The 13,514-nt window shown below is 33.4% G+C and overlaps 1 pseudogene; it reads right to left on the bottom strand.

Annotated features, from left to right (window-relative positions):
• Window positions 1-5,762: 5,762 nt before the first annotated feature.
• Window positions 5,763-7,183, bottom strand: LOC114210118 (splicing factor 3A subunit 3 pseudogene; annotated as a pseudogene).
• Between the last annotated feature and the right edge of the window lie 6,331 nt (window positions 7,184-13,514).

Genomic DNA, 13,514 nt, shown 5'->3' with positions numbered 1-13,514 from the left:
ATAAAATCTTAAAAAAAGAAAATAAAAATTCCCCTTCTTGCTTTAGCCTGATACACTGCATTACTGTGTGCACATTTCACCCCGTATCTATTTCAGCTCCCTCTTCTTTCTAACTTGCCATTTCTTTTTTTTTTTCTGATCTATGATATATCCTGTGCTCTATACATACACACACAAGGTGACAACTTAAACAAAAATTACTTTCATTTAAAGTTGTGTTTCTCAAACTTTTTAACCTTTTTCATACCTGTATCAGCTTTAAGATTCCGCATTATTGATTAGTGGCTCATCATGGCTAAGAATTTTAGTAATAGGAAAATTTAGAGGACATTTGTGGTTATAATAATTTTCCTTAGGAGCTGTATCCTTTACTTCTAACTCATCATTACATACCAAATCTTAAAGAACTGACCTTAAGTGCTTCTGAAAGCTTCTAAGAATTGAGAATAAGTCCTTCCACAATTTGATGAGTTCTTAGTCCAGCCGAGTCCCTTGAACATAACCATTCAATAAAAAAACATTCAATAGTAGCTGTTAAACAACAACAACAACAACAACAACAAGCAAATGATAAATGCTGTAAAGATGATTATTTTCAAGATACTGTTAGAAAAGGAAGTATGCCAGGAGAGATATGAGGATGCCTTAAATATTACTCAGGATTTTAAGGGTTATAATTGGAATTATAATTTCAAAGTAATAACAAAGCAAAATATTAAACTGGATATTGAAAACATTACATTTATCATTTCTAATTCCATATTAGATGTAATAATACCATTCGCTAACCCATTAGAATTTACAACATATATTAACTCATATATTAACTCATATTGGTTAATACAGGCACTATATATTGTTATATATTATTAGACTTCATTTATATTCAAAGAAAATAAGTTTAATATATAACATCAAAAAACAAACTCTGGTAGTTTTACCATAATGCTATTCAGTTAGATATGAGACCAATTCCTCATTTTTGTATCTACAATTTAAAAAAAAAAAACTCTTAAAATATGGGCATGTTAAAACGTTATACTTTCTTTTTTTAAATAATTTTTTATTGTTATGTTAATCACCATACATTACATCATTAGTTTTTGATGTAGTGTTCCATGATTCATTGTGCATAACACCCAGTGCTCCACACAGAATGTGCCCTCTTTAATACCCATCACCAGGCTAACCCATCCCCCCACCCCCCTCCCCTCTAGAACCCTCAGTTTGTTTTTCAGAGTCCATCATCCCTAATGGTTCGTCTCCCCCTCCGACTTACTCCCCTTCATTCTTCCCCTCCTGCTATTTTCTTCTTTTTTTTTTCTTAACACATATTGCATTATTTGTTTCAGAAGTACAGATCTGTGATTCATCAGTCTTGTACAATGCACAGCGCTCACCATAGCACATACCCTCCCTAATGTCTATCACCCAGCCACCCAATCCCTCTCACCCCCCACCACTCCAGCAACCCTCAGTTTGTTTCCTGAGATTAAGAATTCCTCATATCAGTGAGGTCATATGATACATGTTTTTCTCTGATTGACTTTCTAACACTTGGAAAATAATATGCTTTTATTAAGACAAAGGCAGCTGTATGGAACATGCTAATCATTTGTCTTATGCTCAAATTTGTTTGAGTTGTACTTACAGAAAGTTATAAAACCTTCTTCAAAAAAATTAACATTGATAAATTATTAATAGTATAAATAGAACATCAAAAACGGACCAAAGTGAGTTTTCACCTATGATGTTTTGTAAATACTATATTAACAAATACATTAATTACCCTATCTAAATCGCACTTTACCCTACTTTGTGAGGTATCTCTTTACACACCCTCCTTTTGATGACAGCCTCCTAGTTGCCACATATATTAACAGTAACGATCTTTGCCTCTCTTCCATTGAATTAACCTTCATATAGACTGTTTATCCTTTATTTCTAGGATTTTTGGACATTCCAGTCCATGACCACAGCTTTTAATGATCTTATTTTTCCACCTTCTCAGCACTTAGTGACATCATGTTTTACATAAAAGGATCTCTGCTTCAATTATTTCTGCTTATCAGAATCCAAAACCACCTCTTCTGTTATGCTCTGAAAATAACAGACTCTCTTGGTTCATTGTAAAACCACTCAGAATGCCATTCTTCACATTCTTCCTTCTATTCATCAACTACTTTCCAATTCCTAACTCATTGCATTCTAGCTTCTGCTCTACCACATTATTGAAATAAATTTTCCCAAGGTACTCATTTATTTCATAATTATCTCTGCATTGTTCATGTCTCAAGGCATTGTGAAAAAAAAGTCCAGACAAATGGAATGTATTCATGAATATGGATCTAAACAGTGGAGTTATATAAAAGATGGATGATTTTTCATTTAAAAAAAAGCTCATTTAAAATGGTGTTTCCAAATGAGACACTATCTGTTTTAAATTACTAGGGACTGAGTCTTAATTTTTTTCTCTTATTTATAAGGAAAAGGAAAAAAAAAGGATGGCAGTAAAGATACAATGATCATTGTTTGAGAGGAGTCAAAATCTCAAAATACACCAAGAATAAAGGACAATCAAATGTGTGACATCTAATTAAAAGGTTTTAAATAATATATTAACTTAAATACAAACATATTTAGAGATGCTTTAAGTTGGCCAAATTTAACTTGGAAAAAGATGTGCCAACAGAGGAACTAAGGGTAAGTACAAGTTGTTTTTATAAATGTGTAAATATATAGAATATATACCATGTAGATTTCATGGAAGAAATCTTCCAAGAGAATGCAAGATAAAAAATGGCAATTTTTGGGCACCTGGGTGGCTCAGTTGGTTAAGCGACTGCCTTCAGCTGAGGTCATGATCCTGGAGTCCCGGGATCGAGTCCCACATCAGGCTCCCTGCTCAGCGGGGAGTCTGCGTCTCCCTCTGACCCTCCCCCCTCTCATGCTCTCTCTCTCTATCTCATTCTCTTTCTCAAATAAATAAATAAAATCTTTAAAAAAATGGCAATTTTTTTGTTATAACTCTAGTTGGAAATGTGGTCAACCAACATGAGGTTGTATACCCTCATGTGTGAAAAAAACAATCAATCCACTGTAGAGGCAGGACAAATGTATTTAAATTTCTATTTTTTTCTACATGGGAGTTAAAAAAAGAGTAAGTCTAGCTTATTATTAGCTAAACATGTTACATAAGACATATGTATATATATATACCTATATGTCCATATATGTACTAGTATTTGATATCTATATCTGTTTATCATCTATCTTTCCTTAATAGTAACTTTAGGGGCACCTGGGTGACAGAGTCTGTTAAGTGCCCACATCAGGTCATGATCTCAGGTTCCTGGAATCAAGCTCCAGATCCAGCTCCACACTCAGCACAGAGTCTGCTTGAGATTCTCTCTCCCTCTCCCTCTGCCACTCCCACTTGTGCTCTCTCTCTCTAAAATAAATAAATAAATATTTGAAAAAATAACTTTCATTCTTTAGTGATAGTGATTGTCATTATCATCCTTATTTATTTGTTCTTAGATTTCAGAGATTCTTAAAAAATTAGTTTACCTGTAAATGGGCACATGAATCTATAGATTATATTATATTGTTCTTACATAAATTTAAAAGGATTATTTGAAGAAATAATGACTAAGAACACTAAGAATGAAAACACAACAAAAATTATTAAAAAAAAGAAAACGCAACAAACAACAAGCAAATAAAGAGGCAAGTTTCTACACTTACATGTATATTCTCTGTCAGCTCATGGGAGGGGAGAAATAATGACTACATATTTAACAATAAAGCAATAAAGCAATACAAACTTAATATTGGAAGATATTACATTTTTAAATTTATTTATTTATTTGTTTGTTTGTTTGTTTGTTTGTTTATAGAGAGAGAGTGAACACATGCACACAGGGTGGAGAAAGGGCAGAGGGAGAGGGAGAGAGAGAATTATAAGCAGTCCCCCCACGCAGTGCAGAGAACACAGGGATCAATCTCACAACCCTGAGATCATTATCAAAATTGAAATCAGGAGTTTGCTGTTTAACTGACTGAGCCACCCAGGTACCCCTGGAAGAAAGACTTTAAGAACTCACCTTCTTCTTAATATTGATAAACTCTTTATTAGTGTATATTAGCTTAGTATGGAAATTGCATTAATTTTTTTTCTTATTCTATTTTTTTATAAGATACACGTCATTTTAGCATAGTAGTACAGGTATATGATTTACAGTACAAGTGTTTCACATGTGTTTCTAATGCTGATGATATTTTACTGGTAATTGAGTGATATAAAAAATGGGGGTATTTTTTAAAAGATTATTTTTATTGTTGACACATTTACCAGATTTTTTTAAATGCAAAGACAGTAGATGAGAAGGTTTAAACTTGTTCTTTATTGTTGAAAGAGGCAGTTTGAAACCAATAACTAGCACAGCTACAGATCTGATTAGCAAAAAATATATAAATATGCAATGGAGATTTCATGGAAGAATCAAGAATTTTTAAATAATTGAAATTGAATGCCTGTTGTTTTAAATTTATAACCTGGCATTTAGAATGTACATTGAACTGAAGGATGGACAATTCATCAATATTGTTTCTGTCTATAATAAGAGATTTAACTTGAATCCTCTGAATTACAGAGCAGGGAGTCTCACATATTAAACAAACTACTGTAATCCATAATTGAGGGTAGAGCCATGAAGTCAAAGGAAGCATTCATTAAAAGACAAGGAAATTTTCTTATTGAGAAAAAATCACTTTTGATATTTTTAACAAGCTCATAGATTTGTTAGCAAATCTGAAGCATAGCATGACAATTCTTATCCAATATCCACTGTCCTTTCTTCCTGTCTTTGTCGGGACAGCAGTGTGCCCAGCTATATAATGATTTACCAAAGTTCTTTGCAGCTAGCAATGGCTGTTCTGTTTAACCAATGAAATGTAAGTAGAATACTGCCAAGTAATTGGGGAAAACATTTGTAAGATAACTTGGGGTTGAGACAACACCAGTGATTCTAAATTAAAGTCAGGGGAGAATAAAAATATTTTACTGTTAATCATATTTCATAAAAAATTGTATGTGTATCTGGTACTGTTCTTATGTTGTTTTTTTCTGTCTTTCCTTGAATAACGTATAGATGCAGTAGACTTCAGTACGTTCACAAGACAACACAAATAAAGAAAAAAGTCCATATTCTAAGATTGGCAGAATGGAAAGACAGAAAGAAACTGGTTTGTTAAAAAGATTATTGACAGCATCCAGTTCCAGCCTCCATATACCTTTACTGTGATATGAGATATAAAATAAAACACTTATCCATTTAGTCCACTAAAAATTTAGCTTCCATTACTTACATCTGGTTATATTCACAATATGTAATAAAAGTTGGTATCATAGGCACTACATGGGAAGTATTTACATATTCAAAGAATATTCAGTTTGGTTGTAGCTCTCTAATTTCTATACATTCCTACACAGTGCATGCTCTAGTTACATTGAATCATCTTACTCTCCTCATTAATATCTCCTTTATCACTTACAATCTAGAATAAATATCATATTCAGTATAAATCTGTTATTGATATTTTCTCCAAAGACACAAACAACATTTTTCTTGGTTGATCATTTTTGTTGTTGTTATTGTTTAATGTTTATCATATTACATCCTAATTTGGTCTTCTCTTCTGAAGTTCCTGAAAGATAATACTTTGTATTTGCATATAACTTTGTTACAGGCACATAGTAGTTAGTTGTAAGAAAGTGTTAAATGAATAAAAGAATGGCACTTCCATAATCCTTTTTCCAGAGAGACCTCAGAGGTCTTCTTAATCACAACATCCCCACTGGAGTCTTCATATTCTTCGTCAGTGTCAGGATGCCATTGTTCCGATGACTTCTGAAGTTTCAGCTTGGCCCACAGGGAGACAGCATATTCACATTAGCAAAGTGGGCAGTGTTTGGGATGCCCAAACACCTCATGCCATGAGCACGGCCATTCAGTACAGTGCTACTGGAAGTCTTTCAGACCTCAGTAGGTGTAATTTCCACAAATTTCACAGTTGTAGTTTAGACCATGAAGCTTATATCTATACAGTAGGGAATTGGTTTGCCATCCCAGCCAAAGGGCAGGTTTCTGGGGTTGTAAATGACCTCATTCTCCTCATCTTCACTTTCACTCTCAGTGATCTGCTTATACTTCTCTACTTTTCTAGTTCTCATTTTTCCCTTATCCATGTATATTTTCATGAGGGAGATGATGCTCTTCCCCTCAAATCTCTACATATTCACAGATAAAGGCTTCTAGGAAGACAATGTCTTTGTTCCTCTCATTGTCTCATTTGACTTTTGACTTGGGATTTTTGGCAAGCAGGGAGGTGTCAAGTGACTCAAGGGACTTTCCTTAGGTGCTGAATAGCCTCTGGACTCACTCTTCTAGGGTCCCACCTCACTTCAGGGCTAAAGCTAAGAGAGCAGATTTCAATCTGTACAGACCAAGGGAAGCCAACTCCTCCTAAGAAGAGAATGCAGACAGGTCAAGATGGGCTCCAGCATGGGTCAGGGCTCCACTTGTCTCTTTCAGCCATCCAGGAAAGATATCATTCTCCCACTTCTCAAACTTATTATGAATCTTCCTAAAAATCCATTCTGATCTTGGAGCAGCTTCACTCGATCTGGGTAATCTTGAAAGTAGTCAAGCAGCATATCCAGGTGTCTTTTATATTTGACATCCTTCTTTTCTGTAGAAATGTCAAATAACTGGTCAAAGATGACAAGTATGTGATATAATCTAGCTTCTCCTGAGGCCTTCAGGTTAATGTATTTGAGGTTAACAGTCATGGACATCAAAGTAACAACTATATCCCTCTTCATCTGTGAACTCCACCAAGTCCCATGCCTGTTCTCTTGGATTCTCTCAAACCTTCAGAAGCTCCTCAAATTCCACTGACATTGGCACACAGATCTCATTTGGGTATTTCTGGTGGAATTCCTTTATTTGCTTGAATCTACTATAAAATTTGTCAAATTCGTTGGGTTTTGAAATGGCATTGAGTTCCTCCTTTCTTAATCCATTCTTACATCATACAAATCCTACAGTTTCCTACTGACTTCCAAATACCACTCTTGCATGGCCCGTGTGCAGGTCTGCTGGTTAGGCTTAAGGGTCATGGGGATCAGGTAGTAAATATAATATATCCCAAGAATGTCTTACGGTGATCTCAGTGCATATAAATTCATCTTACATATAAATCTACAGTCAGTGAATTCAGGTTTAGACTGCATATGCTTAGAAACCATCAGAATCATCCAATTTGATACCTAAAGCTTTGAAGGAAATTTATTATGGAAGAAAAGGTCAGGTACATGGACCAAGTGTCAGGGAGTTCCAACTCCACACCAAAGTTTAAGCTAAAAGCGATACTACATCCATAACTGAAGAACAAAGTTTAGTACAACCACTAAAAATCTAAAATATTCTTATCACAGCCCCTTTGAATTTGCTTATGTGGCCTTTACAGAACACAATTTTGTGTGTGTGTGTGTGTGTGTGTGTGTGTGTGTGTGTGTGTGTGTGTGTAGATATACACTCTGCTCTAAAATAAAAGCTTTTATTTTTTATTTTTTTAATTTTAAAATGATAAAAAAAAATTTTTAGAACACTTCATGTAAAATGGAATATGTAAACATTTTATTTTATTTTAAAGATTTATTTATTTATTTGAGAGAGAGAATGAGAGAGAGAGAGTACATGAGAGAGGGGAGGGTTAGAGGGAGAAGCAGGCTCCCTTACTGAGCAGGGAGCCCGATGTGGGACTCGATCCCAGGACTCTGGGATCATGACCTGAGCCGAAGGCAGTCGCTTAACCAACTGAGCCACCCAGGTGCCCATGTAAACATTTTATTTTAAAACTCCTTTTAGGATTCTCTTTCCAAGAGGCTAAGGAAAAAAATTATCAATGTTTCAAAAATATAAATGTATTCCCAAGAAAAAGTTTTAGTAAGAAAATAGGATAAAGATAATATATAAAAGTAGTACAACACAGAATGGTTTAGAGGTAAGAATTTAGCATAAAATCTTAGGATTCCAGACAGAGAATGGATTTTGTTTTAAGTGAAGTATGTGTGCTTTATAATAAATACAAAAGACATATCTATTATCCTTATTGGAAGTAACTGAAGTTTAATGAAGGAAATAGAATTTTAAAATCTTTGGCTAAATAACAAATATCATATATATTAAACAAAAAGTTTAAAACAAACTTAAGGAGGTTCTAGCATTTTCACTGTCTATAACATGCACAGATAATAAGTTGGGAAGAAATATTTTTTGAACAGAAATAAAAAGTGTTAGTACTATGCAGGAACATTATCAGTCATGGAATAAGATCTAATATAAGCAATAGATATTCAAGTAATCACTACATGAAATAGCTAAGAAATTCATCATTCTTATCTTTCCATCAAAGGTTTACCATATACACCCAAGGGACAATACTTTCATGGGGTTCTTTCTGAGATCATTGTACCCTCAAAATATGGTAGATAAAATAATGACAACTTTTTGTGCATTTTATAAAAATATAATTACAATTTCAAAATCAAGCATGAAAAAATATTGCAAGATGAAACCATAAGAAATTTCAGATCATGAATAAGTTCAGATTGAGACCTGGTTACTTTGATTTGACTGAGATTAGGCCTATGACTATAAATGTTTATCATTTTTCTTACTTGTATTCATATAATAATTATTACTAAAGGTAGGGTGTACCTGTGCTACAATATACAACACAAACTCTATGAAGCCAGAATGTGGGCCTTGTTAATATTTTAATCTCCTATATTCTCTTAAAGAGAACTTTGTAGAACTTTCCCAAAACCAATATACTACAGTAACATCTGATTAGCGTATACTGTCATTACTCTTCTGTGTCCTGTAATAACATTCCCTTATTTTCCTCATGTTTATGCTGAGGTATGATGTGTTTTAAAATTTCCATGCCATTGAATAAATATTTCAGTTTGGAAATTTTTATCTCCTTTGATGCTTTGTTAAGAACTAGCACATCTGAGATATGCTCCATTGAATCAATTCTCATGTATTCATTTTTTTATATTACTGGATATACATCTGTTATACTCAGTTCTCATGGGTGAAATTGTTTCCCCTCAGAGGTCATTTAAGTCCTAGCCTCCAGTACCTCAAAATATGACCAACTTATAGATCTCTAAGGTCTTTACATAAGTAATCAAGTGAAAATGGGATCATTAGGTTGGGCCTTAATCCAAAATAACTGATTTTCTTATAAAAAGGGGAAATTCAGACACTGACAAGCACACAGGAAGAACATCATATGAAGATGAAGGTATCAGTTGGGGTGATTTTTCTACAAGCCAAGAATGGTGAAAGATTGCCAGTGACCTATCAGAAACTAGAGGAGGGACATAAAATAGATTCTGTCTCACAGCTTTCAGGAGGAACCAATCCTGCCTATATCTTGATCTCAGACTTCTAGCTTCTAGGACAGTGAAAAAATAAATTTCTGTTGTTTAGGACACCAAGTTTATTATGGCAGCCCTAGCAAACTAGTATAATAAACTTTAGATGATAAAGTTCTCATTTTATTCATTAGATTCTAGACGGACTGGTAAAATTTCTCTAAGAACATAAAATAGAAGAGGGAGTTCCAGAATTACAAGTAGAAAAAGGAATATAAAGCAAAAGAAAAAACATTAAAAAAAATGAAGATTTAACATTAAGTGCCTGATAGAGTTACAGCAGAGAATGTCTAAGTTGTATGGAATAAAGGTGTGCTATGATAGGGAAGCATGTATCATGATACTGGAACCAGGATAACTCTGCATGCTTTACTTATTCATGTTAAAACCGGGAAATGAACAACTACCAGGAAATTTTAAGTGCTAGAAACATTCATGTTTCCATCAGAGTAGAAAGAATTAAACATGTGGAGCATTTAGTATAAAGTTCAAAAAGTACAGGACCTGGAAGTAAAATTGAAAGGCCTTAGAGTCAAATATATTCTACTCTGGTCAAAATAACATAACATAGCAAATAAAATAAAATAAAATCCACCTATAAACAAACTTCAAAAGAGTAAAACTGATCCATAAATTAAGAAAAAAAATGACTTAACAAAACAAAAGTCAATACTCTAAAGAAAGACAAAAAAATTCAATCTGGTGAATATAAGCCTGTGCCATTTATCAATTTGAATACAAAGAGATGAAGCACATTATTTAGAATGCAGAGATTGTGAGACTATAGAAAAGAATAATATTCACCTATATGCTAAATTAAAAGGATAGAAAAAGTTATGCCATGCAGACACTGATTATATAAAATCAAGAATGTCTATATTAATATAATTCAAATTAGAATTCATAACAAAGGGTGTTATAATGGACATAAAGGGATCGTTCATAACAACAAAAGGGTCAATTAAGTTAATAAAAGTATTATACAATACCAAATATATATGTTTTTAATAAAAGAGTTTGAAAATAAAGAGAAATAAAAAAATTCAAAATATATTCAGAGACTTCCACAATTCTCTCAGAAACTGACAAGTGTTTAGAACACAAAAAGGTTATAAAAGACATCAATGTAACCTTATTGACATAGACATGGCAATAACAGAATAAACATTCTTTTCAATTGCATCTGTGAATTGACCATGATAGACCACATGCTTTTTTCATAAAATATAAAATGATTAAATTCTGTATAGACTGTTCTCTGAGCAAAATAAATTATATTAAAAATTCATAAAAAATAGTATCTGGAAAATACCTAAATTTTGTAAATTAACATACTCTTAAATAGCCAATGGATCAAAGGAAAAAATACAAGTGAAATTAGAAAATATTTTAAACTGAATGATAAAGAAAATACAACCTATTGATATTGAGAGGATATGTGTAATGACATATTTAAAGGAAAGTTATATTTTTATTTTTTTTATTTTTTTTAAAGATTTTATTTATTTATTTGAGAGAGATAGAATGAGAGTTAGAGAGCACAAGAGGGAAGAGGGTCAGAGGGAGAAGCAGACTCCCTGCTGAGCAGGGAACACGATGCGGGACTCGATCCCGGGACTCCAGGATCATGACCTGAGCCGAAGGCAGTCGCTTAACCAACTGAGCCACCCAGGCGCCCAACATCATTAGTTTTTGATGTAGTGTTCCATGATTCATTGTTTGTTCATAACACCCAGTGCTCCATGCAGAATGTGCCCTCCTTAATACCCATCACCAGGTTAACCCATCCTCCTACCCTCCTCCCCTCTAGAACCCTCAGTTTGTTTTTCAGAGTCCATCATCTCTCATGGTTCGTCTCCCCCTCTGACTTACTCCCCTTCATTCTTCCTCTCCTGTTATCTTCTTTTTTTAATGAATGAATGATTAGCAGCTGAAACAGTGAATAAGCATTAAATTAAAATGCAAAATTTGTGAATGTGAACCCCAAAAAAGCTTACATGACTTCTTATTAACAGAAAGGAAATAGAATGTAGACCATTCAAGAATGAAAATCTATTTCTCCATGGGATGTTGTGCATGAAAATTTATCATAACGAGCAGTGTGTCTTCAACAATTTTAAGCAAAAGGGAATATATTTCAATTATCTTTTCCCAAGGCATCTGAATGGGATAAACTGCTTCATTGCAGGTGCTTAGAGATCATGGTCACTTCTTTAATAGCAATCCCAATGGCTCACATTATTCAATGCCAATATGCACAGAGGTCAAATTTCTGTAGGTAAGTCATTCCACTTTGAAAACTTGCAATGCACATAAATAACACTGTCAAGAATATGTCAGACCCATACAACAAAAAGAAAGGAAGAATGTTTATAAATTTGAAAATGAGAACAAATTTATTTAAAAGGAGGTATGGCCTGACATAATGTCCCTCTTCACCTTTGGCTGACATAATGGCTTATGACCTATATAACCAATGAGGCATAAGATGAATATCGCTTAGTTTATTATCTGTCCAACTGAGGCATATAATTCTGACAGTTAGACAATTGTGTATCAAAATCTACACTAAAAGGTGAATAAAGTACATGCTAATGTGTTTAATGTTAGTGTATACAAATAATTATCACACTAGCAAAATTGAAAAATGTTGGAGTCAGATGGATCCTGACTTAAATATCAGTGTTAACACTTCCTACCTTTGCAAGCTTTCTTAATTTACTAAATCCCTCTAAGCTGTGTTCCCTAACTGATAGCCAAAAATGCTACAGTTCCAGTAAGATATTTGTGAACAGTGATATAATATATAGACAAAGTTAACAGAATGGCTGGCTTATTATGATCATATCCTAATCAGTTTTTCTCTATTATGCAACCCCATTCCAGACACTGAATTGGAAAACAATACTTGAAAATGTTATCCCACTAAATGACATGGTAAACATTTTCAGTGTGTTGGAGTACCCAGTATGATTGCAATCATAACATAAAATGCTTAAATATTGATTTTAGGATAATACAACATTTTAAAAAATACCAAGAATGATTTCTTTTTTTTGGATTTATTTCTTTATTTGGGAGAGAGAGCACATGTATTTCAACAAAAATACTGTAGTAAGTTAAATTTTGCTTAATATGTAAATATAATCAAGGACTCATATGAGTGAGGAAAACTCTTTTTACTTATGATTAAAGCCAAGACTATAATAGGGCAATTAGACCTCACTCTGCAAATGCACTTCTGAATCATAAAGATATATTTTATATGGAGTACCATTTGTAATGAGAATTGTGGTAATAACCTCATATTTTTCCACCTTACATAAATGATCTTAATTATCCAATAGAACTCTTTTCTTCCTGTGAGGCATTTGCCAAAATGTTATTTCTAATAGGTAAATGTAGCATTTCAAAAGAGTGTAGAATAAATCATAGAAGATGATATAGCAAATCGAAGATTTAGGGGAATACAATAAATAAACCACAGATGCTATTATATTGTTTCATATATCATTGTATTATTTACTCACTCAATAAATATATATTTTGGCACTTATTTGCAAGGTAGGTATTCACTGCTGTCAAAGATGCATAAATACATAACCACTTTTATTTTAAAGGGAGGAAAAATCTCCAATAAATATAACCCATTTTCCTCAGGGAATAATACACTTCACTTACGTTAAGTAATTTCAAAAAAATAAATGGGAATAAAATGTTGTAACAAGGGGACTAAAATTTTTCTTTAAACTATTTTAATATTTGAAATATCAACTTCCTGGGGTGCCTGGGTCACTCAGTTGGTTAAGTGTCTGCCTTCGGCTCAGGTCATGATCTCAGGGTCCTGGGATCAAGTCCCGCATCGGGCTCCCTGCTCAGCGGGGAGTCTGCTTCTCCCTCTGCCTCTCCCTGCACTCGTGCTCTCTTGTTCTCTCTCTCTCTCAAATAAATAAAAATCTAAAAAAAAAAACCAGAAAACAAAAAAAACCATGAACTTCCA

The sequence above is a fragment of the Eumetopias jubatus genome, unplaced genomic scaffold (genome assembly GCF_037043125.1).
Source record: "Eumetopias jubatus isolate StellerSeaLion01/CBP00866 unplaced genomic scaffold, mEumJub1_p1.0 scaffold_2, whole genome shotgun sequence".
Classification (NCBI taxonomy): domain Eukaryota; kingdom Metazoa; phylum Chordata; class Mammalia; order Carnivora; family Otariidae; genus Eumetopias; species Eumetopias jubatus.
This window is presented reverse-complemented; position numbering and strand designations above follow the sequence as displayed.